The following is a 14,208-nucleotide window of genomic DNA, read 5'->3' as shown; positions in this document are numbered from 1 at the left end:
GCCTGTGACCCTCCAGATGTTCCTGGACTACAATACCCATCATGCCTTACCATTGCTGGAGCTGATGGAAGTTTTGAGTGTAACAGCTGCCTTAGAACTTTCAGTTTACATCTCCAGAGTTCCTATTCACTAGACACACTGTGCTATCATTTGTGTCCACTCAGAAGCAAGCCCGATTGAGTTAAGTGAGGGTTGTTCCCAGATAATAAGGTATAAGATTGGAGCAGGACCACAGGGAACTGATAATTCGCTTTTCATTGCCAGTGAGAATCACAATTGCCAAGCATTGGGAAGATTTACAAATTAATGACCTTGAATATTGATATAAAAAGTTGTGGCACATTGCCCTGGTAGAGAAACTCACACAAAAGGTGATAATTGCCAGGGTACAAAGCACACAGTGAACACAGGATAAGTTCACTGCTGCATGGCTTTGCTTTATTGAACATACAGGAGTTGGTTGTCCCTCCCCTCTGCAACATATGCTTGTTTGTGGTTATGGTAATAACTGTTGGTTTGGGAGGAAGTAAAGGGTAATCTGGAAGCTGTAAGTAAGATGCTTATTAATTTGAAATTGTCAACAAGCTATATTTTATTTGTTTGCTTGCTCATTTTCCAGTTGATGAGGTAATAGTATAGTTCATTTGTAACAATCCTTCACCCTACTTTATGTTTTGTGATTTGTTTTGTACTGATTGAAACACTTTGTTTTCACACACACACACACACATTTTTTCTCTTAAAGGTTGAAGCAGCAGCCCCTTTTCTGGTTATGTATCCCTGATAAATCCCCCCTTTAGAGATGCCTTGTTAAAATGTTGTCTGTTTGAGTTGCCAGCATTGTTGTTCTTTGGGGTTTACCTAGGGTGGCCTTATGCTGGTTGTAATCCAATGACGCCTGAAGACCTAAGGCAAAGAAATGGTGAGCTGGGTTTTTTAGATGTACCAGAGTGCAAGGATTAACATATACAGGACATCATATTGTATTTTTAGACCACCCTTCATCATTTTTAGACCACCCAAGGGATTCCAAGGTGGTATGCAACAGCACGGCATCATATAACACATGTATTTAAACCATAAACACTACCATCTCAGTAGTTCAAAAACAAACAAATAAACAAAACAATCCTGCTGTGATCCAAACAGAATTTAGCTCACCCTTCCCGGAAGGGACAAGTATGCCTTTGCTTGGCAATAAAAGGATGATGAAGGGGACAAATGGGAAGGAGTTCTGTAACCAGAGTGCCATGATAGAGAAGGCTGCCATTTCACATTGCTTTTTGGGGCAGTTGCAATGCATCTATCTGCCTTTCATGTAAAATGTCTCGGATTTAATCTGTGCCATCTCAAAGTAAAGTCTGGGAATGGCCCCTGCCTGAAATCCTGGAATGCCATTGCCATTCAGTGCAGACTATAGGCTTTAAGCAGTGGCCACGAGGCCCTACCATGTGGGTTGCAAGGCAACACTATTTGGGTCACAGCAGAGCTTCCACAGCCACATTGGATTCCAGCTGACCAGACCAGAGGAGCATTGCATATGGGACTGGACTAAGATGCACTCATTTTATCCATGTCCACAAGTGCTGCAATGTGGCAGGAGAAAAGCCTGAGCCATTTTTAAAAAAATGATATTTATTGAAAAAAGACTATTTTTTTTGAAATTACAAAGAAAAAAGACAAAAACAGAAAAAAATTAAAACCATCATTTTCAAATTCTCCACTTTCATTACCTTATTTCCATGACCTCCTCCTCCTCCCATCTCTTGTATCTTGATTAATAACTGTCACAGCAAATCCTTTCCGTAATTCATAATATTCTGTCATTACATTACCTTACTCTATTTTCATCTTATCTTATAAAAAACCTTAAAACTTAAGACTTAAATCTTATTTTTACCAGCTTCTCATAACCATTACCTTTTTACCTAATTCTTTAAACATTTTTACAAGAGCCAAGTAAATTCATTTCAACATTTTTCCAATGTTCATAAAACATTTCTAATAAAAAAGAGAATAAAAACAATCCAATCTTCTTCCAGCGTCCCCTCCCCCCGGTCCCGGGATTGTCAGTCCTTTTTATCCCATTAGTCTGGCACATTAACCTGGTGATCTTATATCCGAGGCCTTCAAATCTTTTCCATGTCCCTTCCGCCGCTCTTCTTCATATTTTCCTTTCACTCGTGGGAACTCCAGCTTGGTAGTGTTTTTGACCCTTTTCAACAAATCAGTCCCTTTCCCATAGTCCAGACTAGACTCCATGTGGTATTTTAAGACATGTTTCAGATTCCCTCCAAAATTGGAAGTCCCAACAGCTCCAAACCTCTGACGGCCCATTGCCAGACTCGGAAAGTCCAAACATCCCTGCATGGGGGGGGGGGTCAGTCCACCCCCCATTTCCAAATCAATCCAAACTTTGTCTTTCCAAATCTGTTTTTTTCCAAGTTCATTTGTCAAATCCAAAGGCTCATTTTCCTGCTGGGCCAAAAGTCCCTCCATCTCTGGCGCCCAAGATTCTGCAACATCCTCTTCTATCATCTGCTCTGTCAGGACACACTCCTGTTTAAGTTCCTGGGTGGGCTCCATATAATTTCCCACTACCTGTTCAAATGTTCTGGCCGCATTAGTCATCAAATCCGTCTTCTGACTTAACTGATCCAATAGGGCATTTATTTTACAGAAAGCACCCAACAGTGCTTCTGAAAACATTGTCCTGCAAGGTCACAAGTCCTTTCCCACGGTTGTAATCTGTGGCAGCTGAAAGCTCCCTAGAATTGGTTACAGTTTCACAGTCCCCCTCTAGGGGGAAACTTCTGGTTGTTCTTTCTTTTAAGGACAATAGCAACAAAGTTTCTTTTTTAAAGATATTTTGTCAATATTTGTTCCTTTAAAATGTGAAAGGAAACAGTGGAATCACAATGTTACTCTTATTTTAACTATCTGTCAAAAACATTTGTCTCTGGTCAATGAGCTTCAAAACGTCAATTTCTGACACCCCGCTCCAGGGTCAGGACAGTGGAAAGTTACTTTACTTTAAACTCACTTCTGCAGGTTTAAACAGTCCATAAAAGATCCCCCTTCTTCTCCTGCTACCGAAGGGGGGTTCAACGATTTTAAATGGTGAAAACCAATCCTTTAAAAGTAATTTTCTAAGCTCTAGTTTACGTTGTCTTTGCTTTCTTCTGACTACAAGGAAACGGAAGGCTGACTTCCTGTTTAGACCTTCCCGTTTCAGTACCAAATTAAGGTAAATTTTTAAGTCCAATTCCTTTCTAATCGCCAGTTCTTATTTGAAGTCCAATTGTTCAATGTTTGAGTACTCACAGGTGATTACTTTAGATGCCAAATTTTCCCAGGAAAAAGGCAGCGCTCTCTGTGCGGCTTCACTCCACGGAAATAGCAGTTGACTCACAGCACCGCGCCACTTCCCCCTCTTCGCTTTGGAGCCCGTTAGTGGGTTCCTTTGCGGGTTGGGGGGGCGCTAAAGGTGCCTGCCGAGTCCCATGGTCACAGGCTTCATCCGCCTGTGATTTCTGAAAGGGTCCCCGCTTCGCCGCAGCGGAAAAGACCCGTTTCGCGCGGAGCTGGTCCCTCCGGTTCAGAGGGAGTCCGCCATTGCCGATGGCGCCACCCTGGAAGTCCAAGCCTGAGCCATTTTAAAATAAGATACATATTTCTTGCCAACTACATGCTCGCTCCTTTCCGTTGCCACATTGCAGAACTGTTTTTCATTTAGTAGTATTGCTAAGGTATATTGCTTTGTGATTTGCCATTTTAGTATTAATAATATGTATTATTAGCACTATTATGTATAAAGAAAATGTGAAAGTGGGTCTCATGTTGCAGTTTGGGAGTCAGAAGTCTTGGGTCTAGACTGAAGGCCACTCTTCTAACACAATACTGACTACATAGACCAATGGCCTGATTGAGCATAACACAGCTTCTTATGTTCATTCAGGGCTGTAGTTGCTATAGAAAGTGTTGAATTGTGGGGCACATGTTCTTCTGGTATTTATTTAACTCAAAGGACACTCACCCTCTGTAAATCATGGAAGGACAGGATGCTGCACACACAAAAAGAATACAGTATGAAAACAGGCAGAGTAGAGCCTTCAGGCATGTTACAAGGAGAGTTGGCTGTTCAGCAGCAATTTTTCATATAATGGTGCTCCAGGTGTGTCACTACTTCCCTATTTGAAGTCTTGGATGGTTATGATTCAATGATCTAAAATGGCTACCAATGATGAAGTTCTAATGCCCTGAATCAAATTTTACAGGTTCCACAATCAAATTCACGCAGCATATGAAGTTCTAACAACCTAAATGCAATCTTCATGCAGAACTGAGCCAGCTGCCCTTTGATTCCAAGGAACACAGGGTGTGTTGGATACCATGCAAGTCTTTCTTTTCCTTTGCAGCCACGCCAAAATATTACTACCTTCTTTTCTTAGACATCATTTTCTGAGTCATGAGGTAGGCCTTCTCAAGCTTTGACACTACCAACCTGAAAGTCATGGTCCTTCAAAGCAAGGCAGTCTAAAAAGCACCCCTTCTTGCTTATACTGCTCCTTTAGAAATGTTTCTACTGGATGGAATGAGGCACACCCATCTCCTTAAGGGCTGAGTTATCCAAACACACCCAGTAGATGAAACAAATCCAGATTAGGAAAAGAAGCAGCAACTCTCTGGGCAGGCCTAACCTGCTCTTCTGCTCTTTGCTTAACCTAAAGCCTATTTTATTTTTTAAAATTATTATTATTAACTGTCATGGTTCTGTATTGTCTTGTCCCCATCCTCTTATTCTAAAAATACATAAATCTCAATGTTCATGTAATGTTACGTTTGGAAGGTTAGCTGACAGTTATTGGTTGCTGTTGTTATTCTTTGGCTTTAGTTTTCTTTGCTCCTTTTAGGTACATTTTGAAACTTTCCTCAGTTTCAAAATCCATGGAGACAGGCCAGGGTGAGACTGGTGTTTAAGAAAAAGGGCGGTTCTATAATCCTTCTGGGTTAATGTTAATTTACATGGAGTTCATGTAAATGAGCTCCCTTTCCAAAAGGTACTGTATTATGTTGTAGTAGAATGGTTCTGGATCACATAAGACATGAACCCAGATCATGAAACTGCAGTAATGCTGTGCCTGTTTTATCATCCTAGAACTATGCCTTAAAAGAATTGTAAAACACAATATTAAGGCAATGCACTGATGCAAAATGCAAGTTAATGTATTGCTGTTGCTACTGCTGTTATCAGAGGGGGGAAATTCTAAAGGTATTGTATTACTTTTAAAAGTACTGGATTACTCCTATTACAGAAGTAGGTTTTTTTTACATGAATGACCTAATGTTGGGTACCAGTTTTATAGCTAACTTTCTTTCTTCCCTGAATAGGCTCATGTGCTCTTTTTTTATCTAAAGCACAGAGTAAACCTATGCATATTCACTTAGAAAAAAGTCCCTCAGGTAAATGTGTATAGGATTGCAGGCTCATTGCAGGCTCAATCACACAGAAAAGTGAATATAAATATTATATTTAGCAAATGCCCTTAATAGTGATGCTCAGTGCTTTAATTTCACCCAGCATTTGCTCCAAAGGCTCTTGAGCAGAGGTGATTAACCTGTGGCCTTCCAGATGTTGTTGGACTCCAATGTCAACTGCTCCAGCCAGAAATGCCAAGTGGTTAAGGATTATGGGAGCTGAAGTCCAGCAAAACATGGAGGGCAAAGGTTAGCCACACATGCTCTAGAGACTGCATCTTCTAACTCATAGAGAAAGCAATAAAAAAGTTCCAGTGTTGAATTTAGTGTTGAACTTGGTCAGACATTTAGACCTACTAGAGTTAGTGGTACTAAATTTGCTTTATTCTTAATAAATTATTGATTGAGTTGTATGCATCCCACCACTTTACAGACCAGGGTTGGGGGAACCTGTAGCCCTGTAGATGCTATGCAAAGGTCTTCTATTGTTGCTGATCCCGCCCCCCCTTCCCATAAGCTGACCCCCTGTACTGCATTGCATGCCATTCTATCTTTTCAGACAGAGCTGCACAAGAGATGTGGAAAAGAACCATTGCATAAGTAGAATTGTGCCTGCAGTTGTTAGGCTCCAAGCCCCTACGTATTCATTACTATGAAATGACTGCTTATCATGGGTAAAATTATGCATGTCTTCTTGCATTTATTTTGTAGACACAAAACAGAAGGTCACAGAAAACAGATTTCTAGTGACACCCAGTCTCAGTTATCTAAGGCTCTCCAGGAAGAAGGCTCCAAATCAATCATTTCCTGATGTGAAGTCTTCTGGAACATGTCCCCGCAAAATGTTAGTTTGCTCAGAATCCTAAAATCAATATTGTGGTTTCATATTCAGTCCAAAACACACACACACTTCAATGGTACTTGCTTAGAAATGGATATGCTTATGAGTGGAATGTCAGTGTACTGTGTATGGACTATGAAGATTTACTGAACAAAAAGAAATGAAATATGACAATAAGAGCCATCAACTATTCTTTTAATGATGATAAAGACTGTCCACAAGAGATGTATTATCTATATGTATAACACCAATCCCCAGTATTCCACCATTCTCTAGAAGTATCACAATTCTAGTATCCTATGATGAAGAATCATAGCCCATAATATGGCTATGCGGAACCAAGAATAGGGCTATGCAGACAGGAACATATGATAATATCTGGGATCCCTAGGAAGCAAGGAGCAAATTTGATCTCTTTCACTAGTGTACCCCATACATTCTTCCTGTTGCAAGAGGGAAGTGCTATTCTCTCCAGTCTTAAGCACTGGGAATGGGAAATTAAGCACTGTGCCCAGGAGCACTGAAGTAGAGGTTGAAAAACACATCTGACAGTAGGTGATGAGTTCTCACTAGAGAGAATCTGGGGCAGGGAACTTCAGGCAAATACCTTCCATATTTCTTGTCATAATGGCAGGAATGTTGCTGTTGTTGCTAGTCTCATATAAATGATAGGAAGCAAGAATCATCAAGCAATTAGGAATTCATGGCACAAACTATGTACGTATCATAATGATTTCAGAAAGCATCTAAATGAATAAATATGAAAACTGTGCTGAAACCAACCTGCACAGGCAAGTTTGAGCTTAGGTAGGATATGGATCAATTGCAAAGAACATGTCAAAGAAGTTAGTAAAATAATATACACAGAACCACACCTTTTTTCAAGTCTTCAGATACAGATGACATACATGGCTCTTAGTTCTATGTAAGTCATAAGCACAGTATTTCCAGTGAATAAATTAATATTGGGAGAGAAGCTCAACCTCTTTCTCCTCTTCTTCAAACAATAAATCAAACGAACCAGCTTATCTAGCTGGTTGTAATACAAATAAAGAATGTCTGTTCAAGATGCCTTGGATGAGCAAGATACTCCTCCAGGCTGGATTACTGCAGTGTGCTGTATGTAGGGCTGCTTTGAAGACTGTACAGGAACTTAGAATCATAGTTGAAAGAGACACAAGGGTTATCTAGTCCAACCCCCTGCAATGCAGGAATCCCAACTAAAGCAACCATGACAGGTGGTCATCCAACTTCTGCTTTAAAACTTCCAATAAAGGAAAGTCCACAACCTCCCGAGGGAGTTCATTCCACTGTGTGACACCTTTTACAGTCAAAAAGTTATTTCTGATGCTTAGTCAGAATCTCCTTTCTTGTAACTTGAAGCCATTGATTCAGGTCCTACCCTCTGGAGCAGGAGAAAACAAGCTTGCTCTATCTTCCACCTGACAGCTGTTAAGATATTTGAAGATGGCCATCATCTCTCTTCTCACTCTCCCTTTTTCAAGGCTAAACATACCCAACTCTCTCAAGGGTTCTTCTTGAGGCTTGGTTTCCTTGATCATCTTGATTGCCCTTCTCTGCACATATTCCAGCTTGTCAATATCCTTCCTCAATTGTTGTGCCTAGAACTGGAAGCAGTGCTCCAGGTGTGGTCTGAGGCAGAATAGGGAGTTCTTTTACTTTCCTTGATCTGGACACTATTCTTCTGTTGATGCAGCCTAGGATAGCATTAGCATTTTCTGCTGCTGTATCACACTGTTGACTCATATTATACTTGTGGTCTATTAAGACCCTCAGATCCTTTTCACATGTACTACTGGCAAACCAGGTGTCTCTCATCTTATATTTGTGCAGATGGTTATTCCTACCTAAGTGTAGAACCTTACATTTGTCCCTATTAAATTTCATTTAGTTAGTTTTAGCCCAGTTCTCCAATCTGTTAAGGTCATATTGAATCCCAATTCTGTCTTCTGTGGCATTCACTACCCTTCCCTGTTTGGTGTCATCTGCAAATTTGATGAGCACCCCCTCAATACCTTCATTCAAGCCATTTATAAATATGTTGAACCACCACGAGCCCCGGACAGAACCCTGCAGCACCTCACCTGTCCCTTTTTTCCAGGATGTTGAGGAACCATTAGTTCTAGGATCTTTCCTGGTATCAATGTTAAGCTTACCAGTCGGTATTTACCTGGGTCTTCTTTCACTCCCCTTTTGAAGATGAGGACATCATTTGCCCATCTCCAGCCTGCAGGGACCTCACTTGTCCTCCAATACTTTTCCAAGATTATAGACAGTTCTGCTTTTGATCTTTGAAAACCACATACAGTACCGCTCAGGACGCTTGCACCATCAGTAGAGCATGAGACTCTTAATCTCAGGGTTGTGGGTTCGAACTCCATGTTGTGCAAAAGATTCCTGCATTGCAGGGGGTTGGACCAGATCTCCTTAATTGTGAATGGCAAGTTAACCAAGTAATTTTCAGAGATATATACCTTTCTTTTGCACATAACTCTTGCAAAATAAGCAAATGGGTGTGTTTTAAATGAAAAATATGTGGTGGTAACTGAGCTTCTTGGCCTATCAAGTGTATTCTACATATTTTTCCAAATGGCTTGGAAAATTTGCATGGAATCTGCCTTAGGTGAATCACATCTCTTGCATTTATCAGTGCTAGTTGAGTAAAGCTTAGTTGAGTAAAGCACCATTTGCTTATAAGATTCATTAAGTTAGGCCATGTAATTAACAGCTGAAATTCAGGTTTTGTTTGTAAATGCCTATATTTAAGTATAGGTTGATTTATAATATGCCTTAGCTGAAAATATTGGAACATCTGGATGATATGCATTCATTCTATTCTTTACTGTCTCATACGATATCACATATTTTTCCATCACCAAAATTTGCAATTAAGTTAAAGGTCATAGTCCTACTGGACATATGATAAACCTTGTAATTTGAAAGTTTCTTTTACAGTGGTACCTTGGGTTACATACGCTTCAGGTTACATATGCTTCAGGTTACAGACTCCGCTAACCCAGAAATAGTACCTCGAGTTAATAACTTTGCTTCAGGATGAGAACAGAAATCGTGCTCCAGTGGCACAGTGGCAGCGGGAGGCCCCATTAACTAAAGTGGTGCTTCAGGTTAAGAACAGTTTCAGGTTAAGAAAGGACCTCTGGAACGAATTAAGTACTTAGCCCAAGGTACCACTGCAGTTATAATTCTTTCCTCAAAATGTAAAAAATTGCATAACTTATACTTTATATTGATGTTAAACTAACTTTTGTCCCTCTTTAGCTTCCTTGTACAATTTTGATCTTTTTTTTTTTTTTAAAAAGGCAAGATATGTAAGCCACAAAGAGAGTATTTTACTGTGCCATTTAACTTCTGGAGAAAAAAGAAGATTTCCATGTGTTTTTTAATATAAGCAAATTATCTGTGCAAGTAATTAAGTAAGATTTTTCTGTGCAAATCCCACGGGAGTGAAGAAACAACTAGTGCCATCACCCCTAGTGGGACTTGTTCTATGTTCACGCAAGGCATGTGGGGCTAAGAAGCCCTGTATGTAAGCTGCTCACTCTATTCCAAAAGTTTTAAAGAAAAAATGGGGGAGGGATGAAAGATGCATATAAGATTTTGGCCACCAAATAAGTACTTTTAAATGTTTTTTTCCAGGCAGATTTTTAAGGATGTGACATCAAAAATCTGCCTGGAAACAGGTTGAGGCAGACTATATTCTGTCCCCTCTGAGATCTGAGAAGGACCAGACTTTAATGGGGCTCGTGGTTTACAGGTGGTTTATTCTCTAGTATTCTAATGTTAATGCTCTTGTCTAAAACTATTTGAACCATGATTGTTTTGCCAAGTGTGTGTACGTACAGTACCTTTTAATTTCAGAGCAGTCAGTCATTTTTTTTATTAAGTGTTTGTTCCTTCTCTAGTTCTTAAAGCAATTATCTGAATCTAGATAATCCAAAACAGGTTATAAAGGAGATATGTGCATGCTTAATAACCACTTATTACAGTGCCATACCTTTAATCAATGTGAAATTAAACAGTTTTTGTTAATTTTGGTAAATTGGTTCTATCCCCTCACAGTGTTTTATGCAATGGAGATTTTAGGGGTTCTCCTAAAATTGCAATACTGAGGAATCTGGAGTCCATGTCCAGTGTACTAAAGTAGCATTCACGGCTCATAGAAGATGTTCACATTTAGAACCAACAACCCACCCCTATTTCTTCAGCATAAAAATCCTTTGCTTGTTTCCCCCCCTTATTTTAGATATACTTTTATATAAGATATTGCCCCTTTTTGATTTGCTGGTTTGTTATCCTAACTGAAAGAGTCCAATTCTTGATTTTTTAAAAAACCAATATTGGTATGAATACCATTTTAACCATAGTTATTCTTCCTGGAAAATAGTTTCCCCTAGTGTATTATAAAACCTTCACACTCTCTATAAAAGGATTCATGACTATTTGCATGGCGACCACAAATTCAAGCTCATTCAATTGAAAAGTGGGATATATGTGCATTTATATGAATGAATAAAATTTCATTCTCCTCTTACATTTATAACAAATGGAATTGTGAATATTTCGTGCTTTGATAATATAACTGCCAAATGCAAAGTCCCTTTACAATGGCCAGGTATGATAGGAGTTGTTACCCAAAGTATCTGGAAAGATCACCAAGGTTGATTTAGTTAGTGCTCTGAAGCTCCTCTTTTCTGGAACAAGGAACACCCACCATCATTTACAAGGTTTATAAGGATGATATTTAAATTAATCAATGTTCTTTGAACAAAGGACAACTGAAAACCCTTGGTGATGAAAAGGAAGGCTAGAGCTTCTTCTATAAATAGAAAAGAATTGTTTTATATTAATTTAATTGGGATCCCGGCAATCAAGAAAGATACGGTAGATGAGACAAAGAGGCATGGCTGACTGGGGAGCATGCTCCTTGAATGGGGAACCCAGAATCTTTGCACTGGTCTTGGCTGAAAACTCATTGCTTCAGCCTCCAGTTTAAGATTCTATGAAACCAAGAATTATCTCTGTGAAACCAAAAACAATTTAGTCCTAGGCAATTGGGAAGGGAAGGGCAAGCCCAGGAGCCCAATCCATCCAACTTCTCCCTCTCCCCCAGCATTTCACCAGGGCAAGGAAAGTCTGAAATGAAATAGAGCACGTTCCACAAGTCTCTTTCAGGACAAGCCCCATGACATTTAGCAAGAGAGCTGAATTAACAACCCGGCCCTTCTTAGACAGCAAAAGCTTTAAGTGAAAGGGAAGAAAAGGAAGAAAGTTGCATTCACTTTTTGCACCATATACTCGCTGCTGTTGCCTTGCAGTGTTTCCTTTCACCCTGACTCCTCTGGGGACTATCGCCAGACCCAGCAAGTCAGTAGCCAGAAAAGCCCTGCAGCCCATTGAATTTCTATACTGGAAATGGTGCTACTAGCTGCAAGATGGGGTAAAGGCAGCATCTTATGTAGAGCTATCTGGCTACAGCTTCTCTTCAGTCTACTGGTGAGTAGAACAGAATGTTGAATTGGTTGTATATCAATAGTAAGTAGCCAGAATTCATCGTGAAATAAAGGGACCAAATAAAATCTATGTAGATATTTGTATTTAACTATTCTCTGCCAAAGACTACGGCCATTACAGAGCTGTTCTCTGGAGTATGGTGAGAATAGTATGTGCTAAAATAAAGAACATCTGCTTTATTTTATGTAGCTGATGTATTTTTAAATATGTTGCATGTCTTAGTACAGGAGACATCCCTTACACTGACTCTTGGCAATGCTGAATACGAAACAGTTGCTATTATTATTTAAACTTCTTGCAACAATTCCAGTATGCCTTTCTAATTGTCAAAATAACACTGAAAGTCTAAAGATCATTGTGGGGTCCTATTTATTGTTTTTAAAAAGGTATGCTAATAAGCTGATTACATTTAAAGTAGTTGATGCATGGAACTGTTTGGTACAGTTTAATGGAATCACTGTGCTCCAGCATCAGGAATATTAATTTTGATTTAAGGAACTTTAATACGCTGATATCAACAAACTTTTGAGAGGTCTGGAAACTTACCATCACAGAAAATGTCTAAGCCTGAAATCCTGTGCCCATTTATCTGGGAGTAAGACCCACTGAACTTAAATGAATTTACTTCTGAGTAGATATGAATAGACTTGTGCTCTAAGTGTTCTATATTAATTTCTTTGCATCAGGTATTGGCTCTCTTTAGAATTTTTTAGCAGGGGAAATACTCAGTGACAGATAATATCAGCAGGATTGTTTCTGCATTTGTACTGAAATATTATAATAAGGATTATGCTAAAATAAATGAGTTTTTATTTGATTCTTTGGGCAAAGTCCTAGTTAAATGTGTGTGTGTGTGGGGGGGGCAATTTCTGTTTTTGTTAAATTCTCTTGTATTTATTTCTTGTGGGAATTTATGGTCAGTAAATAATTGCTGAGATCCTATCCTGGCTATGTATTGGAAGTGGTTTGTAATATTTAATAATAAGATTGCAGATACACTGCTCTAGAGATATTTATGGTCATTCCGAACAAGGAATCTGTTTTGTTACTCTATTTACATAAAATAAAAAATGAGAAGATAAAGCAGAGAGGGTGGCTCCAGTTCCCATCAGCCCCAATAAACATGGCCAATTGTCAGAAATGATGGGAGTTGTAGCCAATAAAGGCCACAGATTTCCTACCCCTGAGGCAAAGGAAATGAGACTGGGGCCAGACCACATATCAGGAGAAATTTGGTTCGGTGTTAGAACTTGTACTAAATAAAATAAAACAAAAAGATGGAGATAAGGAATTTATGGAAAACCTGGCCATGTCAGAATCACAACAGGAGTGCAATATGTAACGCACATCATCACATTTAGGAACTTCCAGGAAAAGACTCGTATCCTTTCACTTCAGTCAGTTCAAACCATTAGGAAGGCATATGGTATAGGTCATATATGACTGTACAACTTCTGAATTAATGTGGAGCAGGAGTTGCTTGTTTTTAGTTTTGGTTGAGATCTACAGGTTTGTGTCTGACTCTTACACCTTGTTTGGGCCTTTGGATTGAAAAACTATTGACCAGTTGCAAATACCCCCTTTTGGGAGAAGGTGATAGAGGCTGTGGTGGAGTAGCTGCACATTTTTGGAGGACACAGATTATCTAGGCCACAGAACCAAGTTGCTCTTGGTCGTCTCGATGGATGACCTCTGCAGAGAGTGTCACCTTGCTGCTGCTTCTTGATCTCTCAACAGCATTTGATACCATCAACCAAGGTATCCTCCTGGAACAACTCCAGGGAATGGGAATTGGAGGCACTATATTACAGTGGTACCTTGGTTCTCAAACTTAATCCATTTCAGAAGTCCGTTCCAAAACCAAAGTGTTCCAAAACCAAGACGTGCTTTCCCATAGAAAGTAATGCAAAATGGATTAACCCATTCCAGACTTTTAAAAACAACCCCTAAAACAGCAATTTAACATGAATTTTACTATCTCATGAGACCATTAATCCATAAAATGAAAGCAATAAACAATGTACTGCAGTCACACAATCAATCAATCAGTAGCTGAACTGGGTTCCACACAGTCACAAAAACAAAACAAAAAAGCCGCAAAAATAAAAATGCAAAATAAATGACAAAAACAGACAGACCTCAGCGTAACACCCAAAATGGAAGTGTGGCACTCAAATCAGAAGTGTAACACTCAAAATGGAGCACGTTTGGCTTCCAAAAAATGTTCGCAAACTGGAACACTTACTTCCGGGTTTGCAGTGTTTGGGTTCCAAGTTGTTTGAGTACCAAGGTGTTTGAGAACCAAGGTACCACTGTACAGTGGTTCTGATCCTACC

At 39.5% G+C, this 14,208-nt stretch overlaps 1 long non-coding RNA gene across 1 annotated transcript in view; it reads right to left on the bottom strand.

The window, feature by feature from the left end:
• The window catches only part of LOC308594125, a 79,474-nt gene that overhangs the window by 36,747 nt on the left and 28,519 nt on the right, over positions 1-14,208 (bottom strand). The window lies entirely within an intron of this gene.

Source organism: Podarcis bocagei (assembly GCF_964188305.1).
Source record: "Podarcis bocagei genome assembly, chromosome: 8".
Classification (NCBI taxonomy): Eukaryota; Metazoa; Chordata; class Lepidosauria; order Squamata; family Lacertidae; genus Podarcis; species Podarcis bocagei.
The sequence above is the reverse complement of the archived record's forward strand: the minus strand, read 5'-3'. Positions and strand labels throughout refer to the sequence as shown.